The sequence below is a fragment of the Arvicanthis niloticus genome, chromosome 25 (assembly GCF_011762505.2).
Source record: "Arvicanthis niloticus isolate mArvNil1 chromosome 25, mArvNil1.pat.X, whole genome shotgun sequence".
Taxonomy (NCBI): Eukaryota; Metazoa; Chordata; class Mammalia; order Rodentia; family Muridae; genus Arvicanthis; species Arvicanthis niloticus.
This window is the reverse complement of record NC_133433.1, coordinates 16,012,924-16,033,644: the sequence shown is the minus strand read 5'-3', so window position 1 is coordinate 16,033,644 and position 20,721 is coordinate 16,012,924. Positions and strand designations below refer to the sequence as shown.

The following is a 20,721-nucleotide window of genomic DNA, read 5'->3' as shown; positions in this document are numbered from 1 at the left end:
ATATATATATATATATATATATATATATATATATATGGAGAGAGAGAGAGAGAGAGAGAGAGAGAGAGAGAGAGAGAGAGAGAGAGAGAGAGAGAGGCCATATTGCTTTTTATAAACTGTGATAATTTAAAAATCAGGAAGTTTAAGTTTATGTCTTTCATGTTACAGGTTAATATAATTGGATATTATTCTAGTCCCTTAAACCACCAGCTTTCTATTTCGATAATAACACATCTAAAATGGTGTACAACTTCTAAAGAGAAATTTTGTAGCTTTTTTTTCCTCTCTCAGATCAGGAAGTGAGTCTAACCTGTCTAACAGGATTTAGCCATTAGCAGTATTTTGAACCGCTAGGAAAAAAAAAGAGGTAAATTCATCCTGTTTATCCCATGTCAACATATCCGGTTCCTTGTAGTAACAATGGTAATCTTTCAGTTTTTATTTAGTTTGAATGTTGTCATGGCATGTGGTTCTAGTGCCTGAGGGCTCTAGGTAGAAGGGAAGTTAAAATCAGCAATTTCCTTACAGAGATGTGCCTCTTTCTCTTCTAAAGGCTATGAATAGTCCTTGAGGTCAGTGGTAGTCTAAATTAGCTGCTCATGTGTGGTAACCTGGTGTCATTTTGAAAGAAACATAGAACTGCTTATTAATCTCTGTGCAAAAGACCCAAACAGCAGATGGCAGGACTCTACAAGCCAGTCCAAGAGGTGAAAATTTTAGGGACCTGAACCTCATGTTTCACTTGTCTGTATGGGTGGCAGTTGGGAATAGCATGATTGGGGGAGTGATCTCATAGTGTTGTGTGTGGATCTTTCTGATGCTCTTATAGTATGCTGGGCTCCACCTTCTTTCTGAAGAACAAGGACAAGACAACAGTGTGCTTGCCTCTCAGTGTTCCTTTCTGCTAAACACAGGATCTTCTCATAGCAGTCATCTTGGGCCAAAACCATTTTATTAGACCTCAGATACTCTGGAGGAAAGGTATTAAAAGTCAGAGCCAACACTGGATGTTCTTTAGGGCTATGTCACATTAAGAGCTTGGAGAGGTGCCTTAGGCTATTATAATAAAATACTACATGTGTTGAAGCTTATAAGTAATAGTTTTGTAAATTGGTGTGTATTTATCATATGTGCTGTTGATATTCAAAAGATAATTTCTTCCAAGGATACTATATATGACCATCATAATCCCTATACTTTCTTCTTCCACTTTCCTTTCCTCTCTCACAACCTCCTTCCTTCCCACAGCTTCCCTTCTGCTTTTTATGTCTTACTCACAGTTCTCTAGAAGAACAGAACCAATAGAATGAATAGATACATACATACATAAATATTACAACAGGAATTTATTAAATTGGCTAGGTAGTCCAGCAATGGCTGTTTGTATAATGCAAAGGTTGAAATCATGGTAGCTTCTCATTTCATGAAGTTGGATGTTGCAGTAGTCCTAATCTGGAACAGGAAACCTGGAAGATTCATGAAGAGTCACTGGTCTTTATTCCACGGTGGAAGACTGAGGAAGCTGGATTCTGGTATCAGCAAAGGACAGCACCAGTAGCAGAACTGATGCACTTAGAGTGAGTGAAAGTGAGCAGACAACAAAGATTTCTCCTTAGACCCTTTGTATCTTAGCTACTGCCAAAAGGGGCTGCTTACTTTGGGTGATGGAGGGTCTTTCCACTTCAGTAACTTCTCCTGGGAAGTAACTTCACAGACATTCCTAGACATGTAGTTTAACCAGATCCAATCAAGTTCACAACCCAGAGTAACTGTTACAGCGTAAAGCTAGCAAAGATTTTTCTCCCATTTGATGGGTTGTCCTTTCCCTCTGGTGATACTTTCATTTACTGCACAGTTCTTCAATTTTGCGAAATCCCATTCATCCATTTTTAGTGTAATTTCCTGACTTCATGAGATGCTCAGAAAGTACTTGCTTATGCCTATGTACTGAAGTAGTTTCTATTTCCTGTTTTCCTCTAACAGTTTCAGATTATTAGATCTTATATTAATGCCTGATCTATTTGGAGCTGGGTTTTGTTCCGTGTGGAATATGGACCCAGTTGCATTGTTCTTTCTGTGGATTCTAGTTTGCCCGCACCATTTGTTGAAGAGGCAAGATTTTCTTCTCCAGTGTATGTATTTGATTGACATCCCTGTCAATAATCATTTGGCTTAGCTATGCAGATTAAATTCTGTTTTTTTCTTTCTCCATTACTTTATACCATCAGTTCTTGTGACAGCACCCTGGTGGTTTATTCTTATGGCTTTGTATAACTTGAAAGCAGGTACTGTGTAAATCTTTGAGTTGTTTTGTTTTGTTTTGTTTTCTTCTCAATGGCTTTGGCTATCCTGGGATTTTACATCTCTATGTAAATTCTAGAATTTCTTTGTCTAATTTTATGTAGTTAGATGTCTAGTTTTATGACATTGATATATGATGAAATTTAACTTTGACACTTCTCATTGATTTTTCAACTCTGCTTGGATGACCTGTTTGTTGGTGGGACTGTGGTGGTGAAATTACCCCCTCTTACTGTATTGAGGCCTATCTGTGCATTTACATGTAGTAAATAACATTGGGTACTCTAATGTTAGATATATGTAAAATAAGCTCTCAATGTTCTCTTAGTCAACACAGTTACCTTTTTTAATATTTCTAATTGTCTAATTTCTAATTAATAATATCTAATTTATTAGATATTATGATGGTGACATTTTATTATTTTCTAAGCTCATTTGCTTACAATATCCTTCCCTATTGTTTATCATAAGGTTGTATTCAGTTTGTTCATGAGGTATGGTTTCTCTAGGCAGCAACCAGATTTTTAAAATACAATCTGCTAATGTGTGCTTTTAGATTAGAGAATTCAGACCACAGTCATTCAGTTAATGGCTCATGGATATGCACGTATGTGCATGCACGCGCGCGCACACACACACACACACACACACACACACACCCCACACATAATCTCCACTTCTCATTTTGTTGTTTTGTATTGTTCTAATCTCTGCTTGCTCACAAATAATAAGTTGATTTCTCATAGGTTTGGGGATTGGGAAATCAAAGGTGATTCAGACATAAATGAGGAGATGCTGGTATCTGCTTAGGTCCTGCATTTGCTGTTCACTGATACTGCCCTCTAGCTATCATCATGGAGTGAAGCAGTCCTCTTTTATAAAGGCAATAATCTTATTCATGAAAACACTTCCACATGTCTTCATCAAATCTCAAAGGCCCTGGCTTATAATATGCACTGGGGGTTAGGTTTTACCATGTCAATTTTTTTTGGGGGGGGGAACACAAATACAGATATAGCTCTCCAACAAAATATCAACTGAAAATAACTTGTGTTTGGAACAAATTCTTACTCTGTAGCTCAGGTTACACTTGAACTCATAATCTTCCTGCCTCAGGCTTCTGCGTGCTGGGATTGACAGGCATACAGCACCATGCTTAGATAAAATAAAATGTTTCCACGATAAAAATTCTAGGGCTTGAGAATGCTCAAAAATCAGTATTTTTCTCTTAAACTTAGAGACAAGAAAGGGATAAACTTATAGCAAATAGAAAAGAAAAGCAGCTTTAGTGTTGGGGAAACTGTACAGGAACATGTGGCTCAAGAGTTCAGCCACAGTGGATGTATTAGGTTTCATCTCTGAACTGGAGCAATTGGCTTAGTCATGTGTCCATCTGGACAACTGTAAATTCCTCGCTCTGTAGGAGAGAGCAAAGGGGAGTTATTAATGCAGCCAAAAGGAATTTTGTAAATAGAGCACTCATTGTGCCTTGTGTGTCCTTGAAGATGTTGGAGACACAGCAATAGGCAACAGAGAACAGTCCTCTCCTTGTGTGTGCTTTTACTTTCATGGACTTGTGAAGCTTGAGGGTGGAGCAGCTGAGAGGAAGGTTATAGACATTAATTACAACAAAGACACATCCATCAAGTCGATAGATGGCTCCTTAAATATTAGGGAATAGTTTATAAAATGTCTCATTTTTTTGTCCTAAGTCAAATAGCAGGCAATTTTTGAGAAGATTCTCTAAGTAAAGAGAGTCATGAAATTGTAGCACAAATTCTTCAAGCAGTGGAGCAATGTGGATTGTTTTGTAACAAGGGTCATATCTATTCATAAAAAAGCAGAACACATAGGTATGTCTTTCTTAAGTCTCTTACAGGCTCACTCTGAACTCCTCCCAAGATAACCATTATTAATATTGTGTTATTCTCAATGTAGTTTTTGCTTCTATATTTTCCTTTTATTGAAAATATTTTCTTTTCTCATATAATATATCCTGATTATAGTTTCCCTCCCTCTACCCCTGCCAGTTCCTCCCCACTTCCCCTTCCCTCCAGATCCACCCCTTTTCTGTCTCTTATAAAAGAACAGGCTTCTCATTGATAACAACCAACCATGAGAAAATAAAATATAAAAAGATGAAACAGAGACTATCATATTGATGTTGGACATGGCAGTCCAACAAGAGGAAAGAGTCCCAAGAGCAGGCATAAGAGTCAGAGACCCACTTATTAACATCATAAGGAGTGCCATAAAAATACTAAACTACAAGGTATAATATATATGAAGCAGGCTTGGAGTAGACCCATGTAGACCATGTGCTTGCTGCTTCAGTGTCTGTGCACTCATATGAACCTCGCTTAGTTGATTCAGGGAGCCTTGTACTCCTGGTATCCTCCATCCCCTCTGGCTCTTATAATCTTTCTGCTTTCTCTTCCTCAGGATTCTCTTGAGTTCTGAGAAGAGGGATTTTATGGAGACCTCCCAGAGTTTAGACTGTCTCTTTGCGTAATGTCTGTCTATGAGTCTCTGCATTTGTTTCTATCTGCTGCTGGAAGGAGCTCTCTGATGATTACTGGATAAGGCACTTATACTGGCTGATTTCGTGTGTCAACTCAACACAAAGAATCACTGGAGAGAAAGGAGTCTCAGTTGAGGAAACACTTCCATGAGATCCAGTTTTAAGGCATTTTCTCAATTAGTGATTAATGGGGAGGGCCCAGCACATTGTCAGTGGTGTTGTCCCTGGGCTGGTGGTCCTGGGTTTTAAGAAAGCATGCTGAGCAAGCCATGGGAAGCAAGCCAGTAAACAGTACTCCTCCATGGCCTCTGCATCAGCTCTTGCCTCCAGATTCCAGCCCTAGTTGAGTTCCTGTCCTGACTTCCTCCAATGATGGACTGAAGTGTTAGGCAAATAAATCCTTTCCTTCCCAATTTGTTTTGGTCATGGTGCTTCCTTGCAGCTACAGAAAGTCTAACTAATACACGACTAATCTATGCGACTAATCTATGAGTATAGCAGAATACCATTAGGAATCTGTCTGTCTGTCTATCTATCATCTATCTATCTATCTATCTATCTATCTATCTATCTATCTATCTACACACACACACACACACACACACACACACACACACACACACACACACTAGACAAGTAGCATTGGATTTTACCCCAAGTCTCTGGATTATCTAGTATCTAGTTTTTGGTTGCCCAGGCAGTGTTGGGTATGGATTACTTCTTGTGGGGTGGCCTTTAAATCAAATCAGACATTGCCTGGCCACTTTTACAAGTTTTGTGCCACCATTGTCCTAGCATATTTTGCAGGCAAATGTGACCTACAGATTGTAGGTAAAGGTTTTGTGACTATGTTGGTATCCCTGTTTCTCTTTTGATAGCCTGTAGAGAATCTTTTCTACAAAAAGACTAGAACTTAGGGGTGAAGGCTTCATTTAGGCACCAATGCAACTTCTCTGTTTAATGTGTTGTATGGGTATTGTCTTCAGTAATGGGGCCCTGATGTCCATTTGCAGAAAGCAACCCTTTATCTTAGAAACAGCCTATATTGTTCTGGAATTTCTATGGGACCACCTAGTCAACAAACCAACTGAATGCAATCCAGTAATGTCACTGGAAGTCTCACCTAGTTATAAGAGATGGCAAGTTGAGACTCCATATCCATCATTACTAGGGATTCTCATTAGGATCACCTTTGTACATTCTGGAAAGTTTCTACTCCACTAGGTTTCCATATTGCCCCTCAAATTCTCATCAACTCCAGCCATCTCTCTCTACACTTTTTCCCTCCACCTATCTCCTATACCTGATCGCCTTACTCTGGTCTTCACCCACCCCCAGTTCACTCATGAAATCTCTTTTATTTCCTCCTCCCAGAAAGATTCATGCGTGCTTCTTAGACCCCTCTACTTTCCTGACTTCTCTGGGTCTATGAATTATAGCTTGGTTATCAGTTACTTAGTGGATAATATTCACTTATAAACACATGTATATGATATTTGTCTTTCTGGGTCTAAGTTACCGTATTCAGGGTTATTTTTTTCTAGTTCTGTCTATTTGCCTGAAAATTCCATAATGTCATTTTTTAAAAAAGCTGAGTAATACTTCATTGGTAATTGTACTGCATTTTCTTTATTCATTCTTCTGTTGAGGGACATTTAACTTGTTTCAAGTTTTTGGCTTTTGTGAGGAAAGCCACAATGAATATGGTTGAGCAAGTATCTCTGTGATAGGTTGGAACATCCTTTGGGTATATGCCTGAGACTTATTCAGCTGGATCTTGAAGTAGATCTATTTCTAGTTTTCTTTGTAACATCATATTTATTTCCATACAGGCTAGGCAAGTCTACACTCCCACCAGCAATAGTGAAGTATTTGCCTTGTTCTACATCCTTGCCAGCATGAGCTGTCACTTGCATAATTGATCTTAAGCATTCTAACAGGTGTAAGATGGAATCTCAAAGTAGTTTTGATTTGCATTTCCTTGATGGCTAAGAGTGGTGAACATTTCTTTAAGTGTTTCTCAGCCAATTGAGTTTCTTCTATTGAGAATTCTGTTTAGATTTGTGGCCTAAATTAGATTATTTGGTTTTTTGATATCTAATTTCTAGAGTTTCTTATATATTTTATATATGAGTCCTCTATCCAATGTGAAGTTGGTGAAAATATTTTCCCAATTTGTGGGCTGCCATCTTGTCTGAATGATGGTGTCCTTTGCATTACAGAATCTTGTAGGTTTATAAGGTCTTATTTATTAATTGTTGATCTTAGTGCCTGTGCTGTTGGTGTTCTGTTCAGGAAGTTGTCTCTTGTGTCATTGTATTTAGAGTATTCCCTACATTCTACACTGTCAGGTTCAGTGTTTCTGATTTTATGTTGATGAGCTGTCACTTGCATTATTGATCTTAAGCATTCTGATAGATGATCGACTTGGACTTAAGTTTTATGCAGGATGATAAGTATGGATCTATTTGTCTTCTTCTACACATAGATATCCAGTCAAACTAGCACCATTTGTTGAAGTTGCTGTCTTTTTTTTTCCCAGTGTGTTTTTATGTGTTATTTATAAAAGAAATCAGGTGTGTGGGACCTGACTCTGATTCCTGTGCTTCCTAGTCTGTGGGCTCCTTTCTTGTTCGTCGACAAAGAAAGATGGTAAAAAGAACCATTTCTTTTTTTCTCTGAATTGGAAGAGAGTTATATTTTAGAATTACAGAGTTAACTTTTTCTATTGGGTTTTGTAAAGTAATTTAGTGTAGAACATTAAACAGTTATACGTTAGCCATTTCAAATAGTACAAACTTTGACATTAATTCCTTAAGAAGGCTGGCTATAATAACTTAAGAGATAACTAAAATAAAGGGTACTTAACCTTTATTTTAATTTAATTTTTACTTTATGATACCAAATGTAGATGCTTTCTGGAGAAGAAAATTGATTCTCTCCAAAACAAAGACTTACTGTAAGGCGCTGATATGACACATCAAGAAGGATTTCATGAGTAGGATGGACTGACAGCCATGAGAAGAATAAGAGGCATTTCCAGTCAGTGTGGCAGAGTCACTATGGCTCAGCAGGATTTGATTATAGGGTCTTTAATTGGTTGGAACCAAGTAGAGGGCTAAATGATTCTATGTCCACACTTAAGTTTGTTGGAACCAACCCCAATGATTCTGTGCCCACATTTTGTCCTTTAAAAGGCTGATTTATTTTCATTGATGTATTGGTGTTCGATGTGAATGTGCCTGGAGATACGTGTGGAGGCCAGAAGAGGGCTCAGGTCTCTTGTGGTCTTACAGGTAGTTGAGAACTACTTGGTGTGGGTGTTGGAAGGTGAACTATGGTCCTCTGCAAGAGCAGGAAGAGTTCTGTAAGTGCTGAGTCATTTCTGCATACCTATTCTCCCCTTTGAATGTGAACTAAAGACAGTTTTCCTTCTGCCACGGACATGGTAAAGCTGCTCCCTGTCTCCTGCCACTATTTGTTATCTCTTCTGCATTCTGGATTTTATCCAGTTGTATGCCTTCACATTCCTGAATTTTACAACTTTGTGTCTAATTGCCTTTACGTCTTCCTTACCTTTTAGACCCTCTTCCCTACAACAGTCCATTTTTTTTATATCTTAAGTTTCCCTGTCTTAATTCATTGCAAATATTCATATTACAAAGAAGTTTACTTCTTTCCATTAATCTGGTATCTTCGGCATACTATTTTAATGCTTTAACATAGTACTAAAGATTATAAAAACAGAAAAATACTGTCTTATTTATTTTTGGCATACACATATTTATAGCATTATGGATTAGGAAAATACACAGAGATGAGAGCTTTAATCACTTCTCTTTTACCTTAATATGCTCAGTATTATATGAGAGTACCAAAGAGATCAATTTTACTTGGGCATCAGCATCTACTGAGGCACTTCAAATATTCTTTGTTGTCCTCTGAAAAACTGGTGCAGAATGGGTATCCCTCAGGGGGACTTGTCAGAACTATATTATCCCAAAAAAAGGCATTTTTTTTTGGTCATTGTTGGTTTGTTTTTCAGTTTCTCTAAATTTTAAAATTTTATTGAAAAGTTTTTTTTTCCTATGGTGTATTCAAGATGGCAGCAGGTATGGGTACCAAGGTACACAAAGTCACTCCAAGGAAACTGAGAGACCCATGGAGGGAGATGTAACAGCAGAGGATGAGTCTACAGAGAGTGCAGTATCTCTGGAACAACAACAAAAAGGCTTGTCTTATGGGAAGATGTTTTAAAAGCAGGGTCTCATAAAATTGGAAAAAAAAAAAAAAAAAAGATGATGGAGCATAGCCCCAGAAAGAGGAGAAAAGCAAAAACTAGAGTTGTGGCAGTAGCAACAGGTATGGAAACACAACTGTAGCAGACAAAGAAGTGTGTTGTTGCCAAGTGGGCCCAGCCTATAGCATGGAGCTGTTGCTTGCCCTGATTACCCTGCTGCACAGAGGAGAGCAAAGGGCTGTGGCACTGCCACCACGATCATGTCAAAACCAGCAAGGCAGACAGTGCCGAGGGCAGAGAGGTGTGCAGTTGCCTGGAGCTCATGTAGATCCTGCCCTTGCTGTATGATCATGCTGACACTGGGCAACAATAGCATACCCATAGATGAGTCTCAGCAAAAGTCCAGGGTTTACCTGAAAACTTGAATCAGGCCAGTGACTTGTTGCAATAACTATTTGCATGTAAAGCTGTTTGGGCAAAACCAGAATCTTTCAATGTCACTTTAATAAACAAGTTTACAATAGAGAGAAGCAGAACTAGAGAAGCAGCGGTATCAACAGGTGTGAGAATGTGGCTTTGCTGTACAAGGGCGGGCAAAGGAGCATGCCATTAACAAGTAAGGCTGGTTGAGAGGTGTGCTCTGAGCAACAGCAAGATATCCAAGGTGAAGAATGGTTTGCTTTCAAAATTATGCCTCCTTGAAAGATTTCCACAGTTTGTGCTATCGCAGAGGCCATCTTAGTGTCTGTCGTCCATGCTGCATCCCGGCCTGCGCTGGTTTCCATGATCCATGTGGCCACCGTGCTGGCCTGTCTGTGCTGCCATCTGGAGGCTGTGTGGTCTGTGGTCTATGTCTATGGTCTATCCGGTCACTGGAATTCATGTGGAAGTCCATGCTCCGTGCTGCCTCTGGCTGTCATGGACGAGGAAGCTTCTTTTGCAGTCGAGGTGATGACTGCAGTCTTATTAACTGAGAATGAGAGACATGGAAGGCTTCTGTGACAACCTCTCTACGCCCCCCCCCCCCCCCCTTAAAGAAACAGTCCAGTAGGAAGCTGTTGAAGAGAGTCCTTTAAAATTGTGACAAAGATGCTAAAGTATAGCTCTTTACAGTTGTTGGCTTATGGTGGAGCTGGGGTGGGAGAAGTACTATGTCATCTTTAAGGGGCTGATCATTGCGAGTTTGACTATGCTCCAGTGAGCATATGGGCAATACAAATGGAGCTGACTTTTTCCTTTTTAGGGTGGTGTGGAAAGGGTGTGAGGGTAGACCTGGGAGGATGGGAAATGAGTGTGACCAGGGTACATTGTATTGAATTCTCAAATAACCAATAGGAATATTATGTTGGGGAAAAAAGAAAAGAAAAAGGAAATAATTTTCATACAGTATATTCTGATCACATTTTTCAACTCATCCAACTCCTGCCAGACCCTATCCATTCAACTCTATGCCTTTTCTTTCTCTCCCTCTTTAAAAAATAAACAAGAAACATCTATAATCTCTCTCTCTCTCTCTCTCTCTCTCTCTCTCTCTCTCTCTCCCCTTCTCCAAAGTTTGCAAAACAACAAACAAACAAATAAGACAAAAAGGCTATGAAAATACCATTGAATTAATTCTCTCTTGGCCATGTTGTAGACATAGGACCTACACTGGAGTGTGGTTAATATACCTATTTAGACTCCACTGGAGAAAACTAATTTTTTTCCTTTGCAAGTGGGTACGAATGTCAGATAGCTTCTTGTTTAGAAATGAGAGATTGTGCCCCCTTACCCAATCAGTACTGGGATTCTCTCTGTTTTGAACCTGTGCAGGCTCTGTGTATGCTGCCATAGTCTCTGTGCCTCAGTCCTTTTATTTCTGGAAGGTACTGTTTCCTTGGTGTCATCCATCCCTCCAGACTTTTATCGTCTTTCTGCCTCCTCTTCCACAGAGTTCCCTGAGCCCCGATGGGAGGATTTGATGAAGACATCTCATTTAGGACTGAATGCTCCAAAGTCTCTATCTGCCCATTGTATAATTGTAAGTGTCTCTGTTGATTCCCATCTAGTGCAAGAAGAAGCTTCTCCTATGATGAACAGAAAACTGATCTATGAGTATAGTGGTATGTTAGAAATAATTTCATTAGAAGGTTTCTTTAGCAGAACAATAGTACTTTGTTTTCTCATAGGCCCATGGCCTATCTAGCATCAGATTCTGTTGAAGGTTTCCCTATAGAGTGGGCTTTACACTCAATCAGATAGTGCTCGGTTACTCCTACATCTGTGTGAGTACTGTACCAGTGTACCTCATAGGCAGATCACCATTTTAGTGACAGCATTTTTAGCTAAGTTGGTAACTACCTTTCTCCTTTGGTAGCATGCAGGGTACCTTCCAGTCAATGGGGGACCAAGGTTCTAGTTAGGCACCAGTTTGACTTCTCTGTGTTGTTTTTAGCAACAGTGTCTTGCCACCAGTTTGTGGAGAGTGAGCAATAGCCTGAGATATCTGTGGTTTTCATGGATCCCCGATGGTGAATGACTCAACTAGATGTAACACATTCCTTGCACTGGAGGTCTCACTTGGTGGTGTAACATGTCTACTTGGGGCTTTGTCTCTACCATTATTGAGTGACTCCATTTAGATTCCTTTCATATATGCATATATTTTAGGAAACTTCAATAGTAGCTGGTTTCCCTCAAATGCCCCAATGTTAGCTTCTCCCTTTCCCTCTTTTCTTCTCTCTCTCATCCCCCCATTTAATTGTCCCATTCTACTCCCTCCTTTTTCTCTCTATAATCGTATATTGCATTTCCCGTTTCTAGAAAGATCCTTTCCTTCCCACTACTCTGTTACTAGTTATCTGTCCTCTGTGGTTATACAGATTACAGCATGTATATCCAATACTTCAAAGCATCCACATATAAGAGATACCATATTTGTCTTTTTGGCTCTGGGTTACCTCACTCAGGATAGTTGTTTTCTTGCTACATCTGTTAACCTATGAATTTTTAATTTCAGTTTTTAAACCAGATGAACAATATTCCATTGTATAAATGTACCATATTTTTATTATGCATTAATCAGTTGATGGACATCTAGGTTGTTTCCACTTTCTGGCTGTTATGAATAGAGCAGAATAAAAATTGTTGAGTATATAACTCTGTAGGAAAATGTAAAGTCCAGAAACTCTGAACCTGTAGAAGAAAAAGTGGGTGATAGGCTTGAATTCATTGGCACAGGTAAATACTTTTTTAATAGTGCACTTCTGTCATATTTTTTTTTTATTGCTTTGAAGAGATACTACAGTTATGGCAGCTTTTATAAAGGAAAGCATGTATTGTAGCTGGCTTACAGTTCAGAGGTTTAGTCTATTGTCATCATGGCAGAAAGCTTGGCAGCACACAGGCAGACATGGTGCTGGAGATATAGTTGAGAGTTCTACATCTGTATCTTTATGCAACAGGAAGAGAGAGAGAGAGAGAGAGAGAGAGAGAGAGAGAGAGAGAGACAGAGACAGAACCTGAGCCTGTCTTGAGCATTTGAAACCCCAAAGCCCATTGCCAGGGAGACACTTCCTCCAATAAACCATGCCTACTCCAACAAGAACACACCTCCTAATAGTGCCAGTCCTTAAGAGCCTATGTGCCATGTTTGTTCAAATTAGTAGAACTGATAGCACAGGCACTAAGACTAACAATTCATAATAGGACCTCATGAAGCTGAAAAACTTTTGTATGGTTAAGGACACCATCATTTGGGCTAAGCATCAGGCTACAAATGGAAAAAGATCTTTACCAATTACACATCGGCTATAGGTTTAATATCTAAAATATATAAAGAACTAAAAATACTGGATATCAAAATAATAAATAACCCAGTTAAAAACTGGGGAAGAACTAAGTACGGAGTTTTCAAATGTAAATGACTGAGAAACACTTGAAATGTTCTACCTCCTTCATCAGGAAAGTAAAAATTAAAACCACTTTGACTTTTCATTTTATACCAGCTAGAATAGCCAGGATAATAAAAGAAACAACAGATCATGCTGGCAAGGATATAGGGACAGGAGAGAAAACTCACTCACTGTTGCTGGGGGAACAAATTTGTATAGCCACTATGGAAATCAGTGTGGTAGTTCCTCAGGAAACTGGGAATACATCTTCCTCAAGATTCAGCGATACCATTATTGGGCATATATCCAAAGGACTCTAAATTCTTCTACCTCAGTGGTTCTCAACCTTCCCGATATGAAACCTTTTAATATAGTTCCTCATGTTGTGATAACCCCCCAACCTTCATTGCTACTTCTAACTATAATTTTGCTACTGTTATGAAATGTAATGTAAACATCTGTGTTTTCTGATAGTCTGAGGTTGACAGCTGTGAAAGGGTCCTTTGGCTTGGCACCCACAGGTTGAGAACAGCTGTTTATCTAGAAGATTCAAATATACAATTGTGACGGTTAATGTTGGTAGTTGTGTTATTTAGTTTTTGTCACCTTGACACAAATTAGGGACATCTGTGTAGAAGAGACCTCAGTTGAGAAAGTAACTCCATCAGATTGTCCAACAAGGAAGTCTGTGTATATGGGGAGTGTTCCTTGACTACTGAAGTGTGAGGGCTCAGCCTATTGTAGGCACTACTCCTTTACAGGTGGTCCTTGATTATCTAAAAGGGCAAGCTGAACAAGCTAGGGGAGCATGAAGGAAGCAGCATTCCTTCATGATTTCTGCCTTACTTCCTCCCTCTAGGCTACAGCCTTGAGTTCTCACCCTGACTTCCCTTCATGATGGATTGTAACACACACACACACACACACACACACACACACACACACACACACACACATACACACACACACACACGTACACACACGTTGCTTTTGGCCATGACATTTATTAGTGAAATAGGAATCAAATTAGAACAGTAGATATCTTGACAGAATCTAGAATTCTTACAGAGAGAGGCCTTTAGGTATGCTTATGGGGGATTTTCTTTTTCTTTCTTTCTTTTTTTTTGCTGAGCTAAACACTAAGGTTTATTCATACAAGTCACATAAAGTTACAAACGGATGTGCTGCATTCATAAAGAACCAAGTCAGAAAGCAAAAGTCTCCATGTGTATCACCAGCATTGGCAATTACATAATCCAGCTTTATAACCATGAGGGATTTTCTAGATTAGATTAATGTATGTGGAAAGAGCCCCAATCAAAGGGGGTGGCACCATTCCTTAGGCTGGGGTCTTAGACTGAATAAAAGGGAGAAAGCAAATTAAGCACAATCAATGCTCTTTCCTTTTTGACTAGTGACTCAACATGACTAGCTACCCCAAGCTTTTGCCGTAACAACTTCCTTGTCATTTCACAGAGTGCTCTTAAAGTGTGAGCCAAAATAAATTCTTCCTTAAGGCTGATGTTCACGTGTCTCCACCAGTCAAAGGTAGTTGATATATCCTAGGTTGGGTATTGGGTTACACTTGTGATTGTAAGGGCATCTTGTTATTGAGCATTACCAAACTTAAAAAGCCTTTGATTAACATTAAAAAATTGTATAAAGGCAAAAAGGAGAAGGGGGGATGGGATAGGGGTTTTCTATGGAGGGGAAATGGGGAAAGGGAATGGCACCTGAAATGTAAATAAAATATCCAATAAAAATAGACTCTTTCTTAAGTTGTATTTGTTAGATATCCTGTCATAATAATTACACAAATATCCAAGACATCAGTAAAATTAGAAAAGTGCTATAGTAGAGTGTAACATAGAAATCTATGGCTTTTCTTCCAGAATGTAGTCAACCTTCAGAATTTTATAACTGCCCCTAATTTAATAATATATTAGAGCAGAGAACTAAGGATGTGTCTTGGTGACTTCAGAGTCAGTGTTTTGTAGTATTAATTGCAATCTAACACGGTGCCAAAGACATCAAGAGAATAGAAACATTATGTGTGAGGCTATTTTTAACATGTGTGTCATGAATACTATGTATTATTCTCCAGTAAATATTTTCATATTACAATCGTTACAGTTCTACAATAAATGAATAATATATTTCCAAAGTCATTTGAGCGACTTGTTAGAGAGGCCAGATATGTATAACCAGTTCAACCTCAACAGTAACATTCAACAAACCATACTGGATTTCTCCTTACTTTCATTTCTATGAAGGATAGAGAAGAGAATAAAGCTACAGAGTTAAGGAGGCTGGTGGAAATCCAACATTATCTGGGTGCCCATGTGAATCACTTCTGATTCATATATGTACTTTCATAGTCTTAATAGTGAAGGATATTTGGAGATAAAAAGATTAATTTTGAGCTCATTAAATTATAGGTTGACATCTTTTGTGAGGATTTATTTTCCTGGTACAACATGTTTTCAGGTTTTTATTTTGTCTTATTTTTGGCTTAGATTTTAAATCCTCCAATCATGAAAACTCAAATGTAGGTTTTTGGACCTGTTGCTGTATAATTAGGGATCATGATGAGAATGTTTTTTTTTTAGGATGCTCTTGTATGTCTGTACTAGAGAGTAAAGGATAGAGTTCAGCCACCAACTAGAGAGCATTCACAGGACAGTCCTACGCCCTCTATACGTACGTGACAGTTGTATAGCTGGTTCTGCTTGTGAGACCTTGAACAGCAGGAGCAGAGGTTGTCTCTGTCTCTGTTGCCTGTCTTTGGATCCCTCTCTCCTAACTGGTTAGCTTTGTCTCGCCTCAACAGAAGAATATGTGCCCAACCCTACAACCATGTTGATATCCATGAGAAGTCTCCCTTCTCTGAGGAGAAATGGAGGTGGGTATAGAGGAAGGGGAGGTGAGAGGGAGGGACTGAGTGGAGAGGAGGGAAGGGAGGCACTGATTGGCATGCAAAGTAAATTAAAAAATTAATAAAAAAAACTGAAAAAAATAAAAATAACTTTCAGGTCACGGTTCACAGGACTGAGGTACTGAATGGCTATGGAAAAGCTCTGCTTTTTTAAAGATGAGAATGTGATTTTGTGAAAAAACAGAGAAGATACTAAAGATACAAATATGTTTCCTCAAGTCTTTAGAAATATGCGGAGAACCAGAATACTGGTGTTTCTAAAAGGATTTACACATCTTTATATTTCATTGGTAGTTTGCTTCGTTACTGCTGAGAGTAAAGCAAGGCTTAGTGAAGGGAGGGACCAGAGGACCTCACAGACAAGACTTGTGTCCTCTGTCCCAGTAGGATCTCACTCATCACCCTTGTCGCCCCACTCAGGCAAGATGGGAAATCTTGCTTCTCAGTTCCAGTCCTCTTAGGATATGCAGCCTTTCTTCAGGCTCCAAAACCACTAAGAGTGATTGTAGCCACTGATGAGAATGTACCAGAATCCCAAGGAAAACAGAAAATTCAAGGACCATGTTGCTTGCTTTTCATAGTACAGAGCCATGTGTGCTCCCAGGAGTACCGGGAAGAGGCCATTTGAGGAGGTCTGTTTTAGTCTGGCCAGCTGCTGCTCCTTATGTCCATCTTTGGGCATTTCTCTGCAGTCTCATGAGATGGTTCTCATGATTGATGAATCGCTTCTTTCCAGTCTTGAATCCAGCAGCTTATCTGGGGGAAGAGAGCAGCACAAGAGAGAAGAGCTCTTGAAATAAAACACAAGCTCTTATGGCTTATATTCATAAAGGGTATGCTTGGTGGCTTTCTGATTTTTAAGAAGCAAGCAAAAAAAGGAAACAACCAAACAGCAAGTTCCTGTGAAAAATACCAAAGCCTCTGGCAAGCCACGCTTTCCCATGCTGCTGTTTCCTAATCAGAAGGGTTCTCAGAGCCCATGCACCACTAAAGTAGTTGTGGTGAGGGTTGCACTTTCCCATTTATTTTCCCAAGTTAATATTTGAGGAACATTGTGCCACTTTTTATTTTGAACTAACAGTACATATACTGGACAGGATATGTACAGTTTAGTTCATATGAATGTGCATATTTCTTGGGGGGAAGAATAAATTGATAAGCCTCTGACACTGTGTCTTCACTGCATCCAGTTGGAATTCCAGGACATTGGAGGTTTGAGAGGGTCTGCTCAGTATGCTTGATGAGTAGATACACCGAGGCTGTGTATTCTGCAATATACAATTCTCAGAACAAATTTTAGTATCAAGAAAAAAATTTTTTTTTTCCTAGAGGACTGACATTTTTTTAAAGATGTTGGTCCTAACAACTTTTCTTTTCTTTTTTGATTGGTTATAATATTTATGTTTCAAATTCTATCCCCTTATCCCATTCCCCCCACCACCCAGAAGCCCCTTATCCCATCCCCCCTCCTCGTGTTTCTATGAGGGTGTGATTTTCCAGTTTCTGTGATGCTGTTTCCATTAACATAAACTGCCTCCTAAATTTCTAAATCCTTCCATTTGTGTTATTAAATCTCCTATTTTTCTTTTATCTTTCTTTTTTTCTCTTTTTTCTCCTTTATTTTTTATCTCTTTTTAAAAAATTGGGTATTATATTCACCTTTCAGATTTTATCCCCTTACCCCACTTCCTCCCACCACCCAGAAACCTCCTATCCCATCGCCCCCCCCTCATGCTTCTATGATACAGTGCCTGTACCTCCCCCCCAATACCCCCTTCCCACCCTCACTTCCCTCCCATTCTGTGATCATTTTTTTATGGGACCAAGAAATTCCTCTCCCACCTATGCCCGACAAGGCCATCCTCCCCTACATATACTGCTGGAGTCCTGGGTCCATCCGTATGTACTCCAAGGCTGGGGGTTTAGACCCTGGGGGGTTCTGGTTGTTTGGTATTGTTGCTTTCCTCCTGGGGTCACAAACCCTTTCTGCTCCTTCAGTCTTCTCTCTAAGTTCTCCATTGGGAAACCCTTGATCATATCAGTGGTTAGCTGTGAGCATTGTCCTCTGAATGTGTTAGTCTTTGGCAGACCTCTAAGGAGACAGCTATATCATGTTCTTGACAGCATGCACTTCCAGCCATCCACATCAGTGTCTAGCTTAGGTGACTGTACATGAGATGGATATCCAGGTCTCCTGATGGCTCCTCCTTCAGATGTCTCAGGATACAGTTTCCACAAGGGTGCAGACCCTCTGGTTGTCTGCCTCCCTGAGGACACTGGCCTCCCAGGGATGTCTCAGGATGAATACAGTCTCCCCAAGGGTGCAGACCCTGCTGGGTGTCTGCCTCAGCTACTGGGATGGATCCGGAGAAGGGCGGAAGGGGGGTGGAGTTCCACAGGGGCGGGGTTGGGTGCCTGTAGGGGGGTCCTGCAAGCTTCCTACTCCCAGCTGTGGGTCTGGGGCATAGGGCTGCGCACCACTGGCCTTACCTGACTCCCTGAGGCCACTGGCCTCCCAGGGATGTCTGAGGATACAGTCTCCCCAATGATGCAGACCCTGCTGGGTGTCTGCCTCAGCTACCAGGATGGATCCGGAGAAGGGCGGAAGGGGCGTCCTCCTCCTTCTTAATAGCTGGGTAGTATTCCATTGTGTAAATGAACCACATTTTCTGTATTCATTCTTCTGTTGTGGGACATCTGGGTTGTTTCCAGCTTCTGACTACCACAAACAAGGCTACTATGAACATAGTAGAACACGTGCCCCTGTGGCATGGTGGGGCATCTTTTGGGTATATGCTCAAGAGTGGTATAGCTGGATCTTCAGGTAGATCTATTTCCAATTATATGAGGAACCTCCAGATTGATTTCCAGAGTGGTTGTACCAGTTTGCAATCCCACCAGCAATGGAGGAGTGCTCTTCCTTCTCCACATTCTTGCCAACATGTGCTGTCACCTGAGGTTTTGATCTTGGCCATTCTGATTGGTGTGAAGTAGAATCTCAGGGTTGTTTTGATTTACATTTCTGATAACTAAGGACTTTGAACATTTCTTTAAGCGCTTCTCATCCATTTGAGATTCCTCTGTTGTGAATTCTCTGTTTAGTTCTATACCACATTTTTTGATTGGGTTGTTTAGTTTCTTGGTAGCTTCTTGAGTTCTTTATATATTTTGGATATTAGCTTTCTATAGGATGTTCGGTTGGTAAGAGTTTTCCCTATCTGTAGGTTTATTTATTTATTTTTAAATAATGAGGATAGTAATTTCATTCATGGAGACTTTAGCCATTCAGGCTGCAGCAGATATCTGGGTTATTTATTGTCTATTGTAAGAGTTTTAAACCTGAAATAGCATATATGAAGCTATTTTTAAATTCATCATTGATGAGCAGTAGAATCAAACACTATATAGTAAGAATCACTGTAAAAGATGAATGACAAGGATCTTCAATATATAGAGTAAATCAAAGTACTAGTGAAGAAAAAAGTAAAAAGAGGCCATTAACTTGAGAATGAGGGGATAAATCAGGGGTTTGAGGGAGGGTAGCTGGGAGAGGCTGGAGGGAGAAAAGGAGGGGTAAGCAATGGAATTTTATTTCAGTTAAAAACATGTTTTTAACAAAGAAATAAAAACAAGAGAGGAAGCTCACCAAAGAGGAAGTCTTCCTAGAGTAAAGACCTTGAGAACATTAATAATACATTTGCAACCTTGTTAACCGTGTTCCAGTTTCTCAGTATGGAGTGTCTCTAGAAAAGGATAATGGAGTGGCCAACAGGACAGAGATGGTCATACTTTCTGGGAACATTTCTGAAAGGAAGTCACTTTTTATCAGTTTCATAAAGGATTGTGAATAACTCTGGCCTTAATCACTATCTTAAGTGAACTTTTGTTCACTTACTATCATAGCTGCTTTCCTCAGGTCGTCCATCCCAATGGGAGGCAGGAGAGAAGGCAGTGTTAAGAGCACTTGGTGCTCTTGCAGAGGCTCTATTGTTTGGTTCCCAGCACTCACATGAGGATGCTTACACCTCCAGGGCATCAGATGCCCTTTCCTGGCCTTCAGAGACATTGGTGCATTGCTTGCTACCTGACCAAGACCCTTGGTCAAGGACACAGATTCCAGGAGTCAGGCAAGTCTCAAAAGTAAACTTGTTTATTGCAGGATCTGGGTAAACCTTTATACCCCCTCCCAGCATCTTGTTTGCTCTCAAGTAGCCAGATATGGGTGGTGCTGTCTTTTTCTTATTTGCTGGCCCAATCACCTGATCCAGTGTCAGTGGTCTCTAGCCATGCTGGCAGATTCTTTTTTTTTTTTTTTTTTTTTATTCTTTATATTTCACTTGTAAATTTATTTAAATTGAAGATAGATTTTTTTCATACAACAATAGATTTTTTTATGCTATATATTGTGATCATCTTTCTTTTCTCTCTCATCTTCTCCTAAATCCTTCCTACACCCCCACCCATCCAACCCCACACCTTTAGAAACTCTTTCTTTAGGAAACAAACAAGCAAATAAAAATAAAAAAGCAAATAAACCAAAAAAAAAAAAAAAACCAACAAAAATCACAAGAAACACACATACACAAAACCAAAACAACAATAAAAAAAAAACCCCACAAAGCAGAAAGCATACTATGCAGACCAAAAGCCAGTAAGACAACAAATGCCAAAACAAAGCAATAGGAGACAACAAGCTAAAAATATTATTGAGTTTATTTGATGTTGGCCATCTGCTGCTGAGCGTAGGGCCTGCTCTTAAGTGTGATTTATATGCCCAGTTATACTTCATTGGATAAAATGTATTTATTTATTTATTTCTTTACAAGCAGTTGTCAATTGGAGATACCTTCTT

General features: G+C 39.6%; 1 long non-coding RNA gene across 2 annotated transcripts in view; it reads left to right on the top strand.

Moving 5' to 3' along the window:
• Nucleotides 1–20,721, top strand: part of LOC143438502 (uncharacterized) — a 157,925-nt gene that overhangs the window by 20,414 nt on the left and 116,790 nt on the right. The window contains exon 2 of one of the 2 annotated variants that reach the window (XR_013107292.1): nucleotides 10,994–11,082. The exons of the other annotated variant lie outside the window; for it this stretch is intronic. This is a non-coding gene — a long non-coding RNA (uncharacterized LOC143438502). The remainder of the gene's footprint in view (nucleotides 1–10,993; nucleotides 11,083–20,721) is intronic. 2 annotated transcript variants of the gene reach the window in all.